Source organism: Seriola aureovittata, chromosome 6 (genome assembly GCF_021018895.1).
Source record: "Seriola aureovittata isolate HTS-2021-v1 ecotype China chromosome 6, ASM2101889v1, whole genome shotgun sequence".
NCBI classification, from domain to species: Eukaryota; Metazoa; Chordata; class Actinopteri; order Carangiformes; family Carangidae; genus Seriola; species Seriola aureovittata.
In genome coordinates, this window is record NC_079369.1 from 2,875,380 (window position 1) to 2,884,193 (window position 8,814).

The following is an 8,814-nucleotide window of genomic DNA, read 5'->3' on the forward strand; positions in this document are numbered from 1 at the left end:
CATCTCAGTACAACAGCCCTTCAAGATTATCCTCTCAAGGAAAAAGGCAACCAGCCACCAACTCGTTCTGCCTCGTCCCAAAATTAAAAAAAAAAATAACTGAAAAGTAGGGATATTCAGCATTTTCCAATTATTGGTATCGTTATTTATTTATTTATTTATTTATTTCTACCGACAGCCGATTTAAAAATGCACTACTTTGGCTCAGATGCAGCCGCCTGTCTATAGTCTATAGTCAGCACTCTGAGGTCTGGCGCAGTGTCCCGCCCACAGCTCCATCTGATTGGTCAGAAGTCACGAGTAACAGCCTATCACGCTGAAGGCTACTGTGTACACGGGCGGTGCGGTTAACAAGTGGAGCTGTGTGTCGAAGGTAAGACAGCAGACATCACTGGAGCTGTAATAAATATCACAATCCTCCACACTGAAGTTACAACAACACCACACTCTGATGGACAAGTTCGTCTGTTGGTTCAAGACACAGCGAGCGATAGAGAGAGAGAAGCTAGCGCTAGCTGCTAAGCTATAGTAACTAGCATCTGAATAGCATGTAAACAACTGCTCAATTAGTGAAAGTTGTTAAAAGGAGCAGAGAGCTCTGAGTGCTAGAGCAGAACTAGTGTAAGTTTAAATGTACTGCAGGTAGTTAGTAACTGTGATGAAGAAAACAGCGACTTTAACTGTGTTCAGACAGACCAGCAATAAACTACCAGTAACAGAAACTCCACAGACTGGAAATGAGACACTGCACTGACGTCAACACGTCAGTACGTCAACGGTCATGAACTACTGTTGCTGAAATTACATTTTACTACAGAAGTAAAATCACTGTGTAAAAATGTTCTCAGATAAAAATACAAAGTGAGTCAGTTAAAATGTCTCTGAGTAAACGTGTTACATTTTTAAAATGGAGAGGGATAAAACATGTTATAGTGATAATAATAATCATAATAATAATATATGATAAAATTATTAAATTGAAGAGCATCTTTAGGCTGCCCGGTGTATCAGTTTCCATATGAGGACAGCACCGAAATCAACCAAATTAATTCCAAATTAAATACATTATGGGCTTATGTATTATTAGATTCTATGACTTTAGTTTTAGGTAACATAAAACAGTGCATGTTATAGTTTACAGTCCTAAATAACGCTCAGAGTAGCCCAATAACGAGTCTTGAAGTCTGGCAGTTAGTAACCAGTCAACATCTCTTAATGTTCTCCCAATCAAAGCAGTCTAGAACCGGGCCTTAACCTAAACTTATCCACTACTTTCTGTGGCTAAATCCGACCAAACCATGACCTGTCACAACTGTGGTTCAGAGCACATGCAGGCAGGCAAACGTCATGCAGTGGCTTTATTAGAAGATGAGGTGATTATAAAAGCCTCTTGGCAGGCAGGGACAGGAACAGACTGGTGATCAGGTAAATGGAAATGGACTGTACTTTTCTAGTATTGTCAATCTCTCAAAGCTTTCACCCCTCCATACATTCAGTGCTTTATGTCCAGAGCTGGGAAATGAACCACCAATTTTGTGATTAGTGGACAACCCTCTCTACCTCTTGAGCCACAGGTGGACGTGGGAGTCAGGTGACTGGGAGAGGGAGGACAGATGGGAGGGAGAAAGAAAAGCACTGATATGAGTCATTTTACCGCTCAACAAAGAATAGTTCTTTGTAAATCAAGATATTTACAATGCTTCTCTACCCTCAACAGGGAACCTTTACACAGAGGACCGGCGGTTTTTCAGGGTGTGGTGACACTGTGGTCAGGTTAGTGTCTATGTCAGCCCACAGAGAGAGAGCCTCACAGCTGAGGGCCTGAGGTCTCTGGATCAGACCAACCACAGCCCACTGAGGAGAAGGTCAGGACTCCTCCACCAAATGTCTCGCTGCTGTTTTAGTCCTGCCTTTAACCAGCATCATTATTTATGGAGAGGAGAGGAAACAAGAAATGAGAGGAATCATGAGAGGAGAGGAAGAGGAGAGGAAACAGAAGAGAGGAGAGGAAACAAGAAATGAGAGGAATCATGAGAGGAGAGGAAGAGGAGAGGAAACAAGAAATGAGAGGAAACAAGAAATGAGAGGAATCATGAGAGGAGAGGAGACAGAAGAGAGGAGAGGAAACAAGAGAAGAGATGAATCATGAGAGGAAAGGAAACAAGGGAGGAAAGGAAGAGGAGAGGAAACAAGAGAAGAGAGGAATCATCAGAGGAAAGGAAACAAGGGAGGAGAGGAGAGGAAACAAGAGAAGAGATGAATCATGAGAGGAAAGGAAACAAGGGAGGAAAGGAAATGAGAGGAGTGGAGAAGTTTGAAACTTGTTGAAGGTCTAGCGATGTGAAACAGCCCACGTCCCCCCACAAACATGCACATGAACTAAAACACAATCTTGTAATTAGTAGTCCGATCAATCAACTCCAGGCTCCCACCCCCTCAGTTAATGAGCCACTTAACCTCCCTCAGAGGTGTAAACATCCAGCCAATCAGGCTTAAACACAGGAGCTCCCTGCCAATCACAGTGTTGTTCCACAGGAACAACAGGACATAAAGAGAGAAAATTACAGGACACACACACACACACACACACACACACACACACACACACACACACACACACACACACACAGACACACAGACACAGCTCAAGTCCCTGAACAGACCTCACACACTTTCCATAAAACTGTCTGCATATATGTATTTAAGATGATTTTAAGCAGCTGAATTTAGTCGGCAATATCAGAAAGCTGTGATCTGATGATGTGCGTTTAACATGCTGTTGAGAGCAGAGCCTGTAAGAGTGGTACCAAGTTCAGGAGTAGATCCCCATTTAACTGAACGTTTTGAAAACAAAACCCTACTCCATGTGAAGAAAAAAAAATAACTTAATTAAACAACATAAATTAAGATGAACTTAATTATCATGGTGAAGTATTACAGTTCTTTTATTGGAGTGAGCAGCAGTGTCTAACCAGGTAAACAGGTGGGTGACAAATGGCATAAAGACAAGGTGGCGTCTGCAGAACAGCTTCAGTGCTTCTTGTCACAGATTCTCCAAGTCAGTGGATGAACAACATTTTTCGTAAAGATTTTCCCTCATTTTGTGTTTTACTGATGTCGGTGGAGAGCGATTGTCTAATAACGTCTCCCATAGGTGTTTCACCTGAGTTCAGATCAGGTGACTACGAAGACCACAGTACGTGATTCACATCTGGTAATAGTTGGTTTATATTTTATACATCCAGCATTTGTTGAAATTAATCCATGTGGGGGAAAAATAATTCCAAGCTTTATGAAATGTCTAAGTTCATATGGGGGTAAGTTATTAAAGCCAAAACAGCCGTTTGTAGTGCAGCACAAATGTAAACTATGATTGAACTAATACAATAATGAAAATCAACAAAACCAATAAGAATAAAAATAAATCTTTTAATATGGCAGCTTGACATTCACTTGTCTTTGTAGCACTGTAATATCAAGGTAGTGCTGACGGGTAAATACTACCCTGTTGAATATGTCTGTGTTGTTTATCCGTGTTATGGGAACCTCTGGTGGTGACACAAGAGTCAAACAGCAGAATCCATGTATTTTATATATATTTGCATCTTTCCATAAATGTCCGGTGCAACATTTTTGATTTGATTTTCCCAGAGCGACTGGAAATCTTTGCAAACTTTGGGATCATCAGTGGATTTGAACAATGGTTGTTATAACAACATGAGTTCATTTGCGTTCATAAGCTACATTTTCCAAAAGTACAGTTCAGGTGTGAGTCTTTTTTTTTTTTATCATTTATCAGAGCTGAAACCAACAGAAGCCGTTTAAAAAAAATGTATTTCTTTATTTTAAAATTAAAAGCAAACCACCATTTTCTTTTTCTTTTTCCATTTCAGTTCAGACCACTTCAAATTTAATGTAATTAAAACACCAGACACTGTTAACGACTCTCACCGAACTCAATTTGACAGTCTTTTCATAACAAAAGCTGACAGTGAATTTAATGCAGCCATATTCTTCAGTGACAAGCGTACAGGTGGACCTGTCAGACGTGAGCAGATGACTTTGACTGTGTTGTTTTGGGTTTTTTTTTTTTTTTTTTTTACAGACTGGTTTGTTTAATATCACCATCATCCATCTCTACAGCCTGCTCATAATCCAATCCATCTCCATCCTCCCTGCAACACAGGACGACAACAAGCAAACTGGTTAGATGTGTCCTGATGCAAGACTATAATAGATGTAGAGAACACCAAACAAAATCTGTAGCGTCACCTGTTCCGAAATACAAATGTGACATTAATGCTCAGAATCTCCCCCAACGTCTGCTCTGACATTAGCTTTAACTTTTACAGGGTAAAGTTAAGGAGAGTTTTGTCGTCACTTAGTCTCTTAAACTTTTTGGAGCCACTTGTTTTCATTCATTTTTTATGTTTAACATGTTGCTGAGGAAATGTTATTTAGGGTGTGTGTGTGTGTGTGTGTGTGTGTGTGTGTGTCAGACCTGTTCTTAAGGAGTCTGTGAACAACCAGGATGGTGAAGAGGATGAGGAGGAAGACGACCACAGCTGTTAGACCCACCAGCCAGGGCTGAAGAGTCACTGACTGAGATCCTGTTGCCACTTGCATGCCAGTCCGCACACCTGAATGAAGGCATACACACATGCACACACACGCACACACTTAAAATATGCTATTTGAATGATATTGTTCAGAATGATGTAATTACACCAGCTAATTGATATTACATTGTTTTGAGTGTCGGTGCATATCACAGAGTAGTTTCACGCCAGGAGAGCATGCCCTGTATTGTTTTCCCCTAGTGTGTGTGTGTGTGTGTGTGTGTGTGTGTGTGTGTGTGTGTGTGTGTGTGTGTGATGGTAAAATGTCCTGGAGACACCTACTGTAGAAGGAACTACCACAGAGCCAGGTCTTAGTACATTGGCAGGTGTTTATGTGTCTGTACAGGCTGCATTTAAAGATAGGTGCGGTCTGATCCATGAGTACTGAGTGCTAATGTAATAATGTCACACTCACTGTCTTTGCTGATGGGAGACATGTTTACAAGCAGACCATTAAAGATCAAATATGGAAGCTTTGAATTAGGTGATAGATATGACTCAGTACAAACTGACGTGTGGTGTAATAAAGTGGGAACTGATTAGTGTACTTATCTAACAGCACATGATAAGTGCAAGGTTATATTTTTTCCTTTGGTCTCCATGTGTTTTCTTCTGTATCTGCTGTAAGTCTGCTTGTTGTAGTACACTACACGTTTTCATTTTGTTTTCCTTTTTTGAGCCATTTGAAAACAAGCATTAGTTTTACTGTGATGAACACTGAGTTCTCCTGAATCTATATTTGACCTTCATCTTGGGCCACTTTTAACATTTTTCAGTAACAGTGTGAATGTAGAGAAGAGAGCTGAGATGTTGATAAGACTGAGAGAAACAAAGTGTATAAAGTGAAAATATTTAGCAGAAAAGTTGTTCTACTTGAGAGAAGTTTTCATTTTACATGTGATGGTAGAAAATTACATAATTGCAAGGCAGGATTTAATAAAAGTTATTGGCACAGGTTGGGTTCACAGGAGGATTTTGCCGTCATTGTTTTTTACTTGACTGGGAAACACACAAGCACATACATAAACACAGGCTACAACATACGACTTCATATTCACATCAACAGAAAAGAAAGGTTTTACCTTTGTTAGCGGAGCAGCTGGTGGCAGACAGCAGCACACACAGCACGAGACAAAACAGATCCATCCTGAAGACGACAGATTCGAGATGAGTCAACACGGTGAACCAGTACTGGACCTTCAGCTCCACTGGACTGCTGAGACACACACACACACACACACACACACACACACCTTAGTGTAATTGTGGGCAAAGTTCACAGCCCAGAGGGAGGCTGTTACAGCAATCTAGGTGTTTGTTCTGTGTTATGTACTCGTCAGCAGTTTTCAGCGAGTTCCTGTTTACTACATGCTACATAAACACGAAGAAGAGTTGACAAGCTTTTCTGTCAGAATCTGGAGTGACTGAATTTCCATAAATAGTAACACAGTCATCAAACCCAGAAAAGACTGTGTTAATTCACTCCACCACACAGAAGTTATTTTGAAATCTGGAGCATTTTAATACACCACAGCTCAGTGTGACTGGCTTAATAAGACAAGTGCATATCAAGCTTTTGCTTATAACCATTTTGATTACAGTACGTTGACAGGTATTACAGGTACTACAGAGAAGCCTGCAACATTATTTATGAATATTCACGATCTAAGTGCAATATTAAATTAGATTGGAATTTGAGCTTAACCAATGCTGCAGAACTGGCCGTCAAGATTATATAAAAATGTAGGCCTCACCCAACATTTTTATATGTGCAGTGCATTCAGAAAGTGGTCAGAGCCCTTCGGTTTTTTCACAGTACGAGCCTCATGCTGATGTGCAGCACGTGCTAGTTATCGGCATATGGATGGGTGGAAGTCCGCCGGGGGCACCCCGTCTTCCTCCACCGGCCTTCGGGCCTTGGGGACCGGTGGAGGACGAAGGGAACACCCGCCTAGCCAGCCAGATCAGCCGAATCACCACTTAGATAGATGGGGTGGCAGGGTAGATAGGATAGATAGGGGGGTAGATAGGGCTGATAGGGTAGTTAGAGGGGTAGATAGGGCTGATAGGGTAGTTAGAGGGGTAGATAGGGCTGATAGAGTAGTTAGGGTAGATAGGGTAGTTAGAGGGGTAGATAGGGCTGACAGGGTAGTTAGAGGGGTAGATAGGGCTGATAGGGTAGTTAGGGTAGATAGGCTAGAAACCAAATCATCCTTCTTCTAGCCACAGCTGCCATTGCAGTTCTCAGGTGTCCCATCATTATGTCATGATGACCACACAAACTTTGCTGAAGCACGTCGTAAAAAGCACTAAATATATTGTAGTTTACTTGCTCTTGTAATATGGTTATCATGTAGGCCTACTTATAATAAAAATATATATCAAATAAAACCTTATATGAACAAACACATACATCTGCACGTTACATTGAGTACAGCTGCAGTTCCACTCTGTCATACAGTCTGAGGTCAAACATGCTGAATTAAATGGTATGTGGTGCCCTCATCTGTCCAACTCTCAGCACTGCACCTTAGATTTAATCAAACTGTAATAAATGAAGGGAACAACCTACTGAAAGGCTGGCTGACTGTAGAACCTCCACTATGGAGCGTGTCTGGTATGATTTTTAACAGTAGCAACACACACAGTGTTGTGATCACACAATACGTTGATGAAAGTTTTTCCTGAATTTTTAATTGATGAAGAGAATATTTCTATGTTGGCTTTAACCAACAACAAAAATAATAGAAATGTTTAAATGTTGCTGTCCTTGGACACTGACAATAAAGGATCTAGAGATAGATACTAGAGTTTGTGCCTTTCTAATGTGTCTTATGTACTTACTAATTTTAATAACAATGAAAACACTAATTCACCAAAGTGACCTGTTAGATTCATCATGAGGAATCTGGTCGATTTGGAAAAACATACTCAGTACAAGTTAATCACAGTAGGTTTATTTATTAAAAACCTTTTCAATGACAATAATAAGTTATGAATAAAACTAATGTACATGAGCTGTACTACACTGACAACTGCTACAAAATCTTAACTGTCAATTCTCAGTTCACACTAAACAGTGTGTAAGGCTAATACATACACCTATGAGGAAACAGCATCACATCTATGAAGAGTCTGGTTTTGCTCCAGGTTGCACTTCTGGTCAGTCAGTTCTAGCTGTTTGATACTGAACAACGTTTTGATGTTAAACTGGTAAATACTGTCACCTGTGAAGGTGGTGACTGTGCTAGAGTTGATCCACAACTTAATTCCAGTGTAATCTTTATAGCTTCTGTTCTTAAAACTGTTATTACTATCATCTATCAACAACAGTAGAAATGAAGTAAGAGGCAAGAAACTGAACCTGTGAACACTGAGGACAGAGAATAACACACAAAATAAATGTCTAAATGGCTGGTTTGTCCTCTCACAAGAGGAAGATGAACTGGAAGTGGTTTTCTTGGCATCGTCGTCGTCATCATCGTCATCATCATGATCATCATCATCATCATCACCACCACCACCACAGCCCATTTCAGAACTAAGGAAGTACATGCAGTCTCCTTTGTCCATACATGAGCTCCTCCTTCTGTTGGCAGTGGTCATTCAGTTTTCAGTGTGGACACCTTTGAATGACTGTAAAAGACAAATACTTAAGTTCAGACATGGTAATTCACAGTTAATCACACACACATATCAGCTGTCAGGACAGTCTGCTTCAGTTCAGGACTGTTGTGTATGAATTTACGGTATTAAATGACAAACCCCTACAAGATAATGTTCTTCTATACATTGTGTATTGTTCTCAATACAATACGATACCAGCGAGATCAGGAGACAGAAAATACGTTAATGAGATGAACCTGAATGTTTCGCTGCATGTAGGAAAATCATATCAGTGACTGATTTTTTTCTAATAACATGATGCTGAGTTAATTGTTAAACTATATTTCTCCTTGTCCTGCAAATGTTTGCATGTTTGGGACCAGGTAAGGTTAGCATAACAAACACGAAGTTATCAGCTAGCTAGCTAGCTAGGTTAGCAAAGTACATCCGTAATTCACATTAACTCTAATATATATTTGGATGTTAACTGTCTCCCGTTGTCCGGTCAAAACACGTAGGAAAAAAACACTCTAGCTTTTCGGGAGCATCATACACGTTAAAACTGTAGGTGTTACACACTGAATGCAGA

The 8,814-nt window shown here is 40.3% G+C and overlaps 1 long non-coding RNA gene across 1 annotated transcript; it reads left to right on the forward strand.

Moving 5' to 3' along the window:
* The first annotated feature begins 314 nt into the window (after positions 1-314).
* Positions 315-4,130, forward strand: LOC130170452 (uncharacterized). Its single transcript, XR_008827986.1, has 2 exons — positions 315-373; positions 1,718-4,130. It is a non-coding gene; the product is annotated as an uncharacterized LOC130170452 (long non-coding RNA).
* The last annotated feature ends 4,684 nt before the right edge of the window (positions 4,131-8,814 follow it).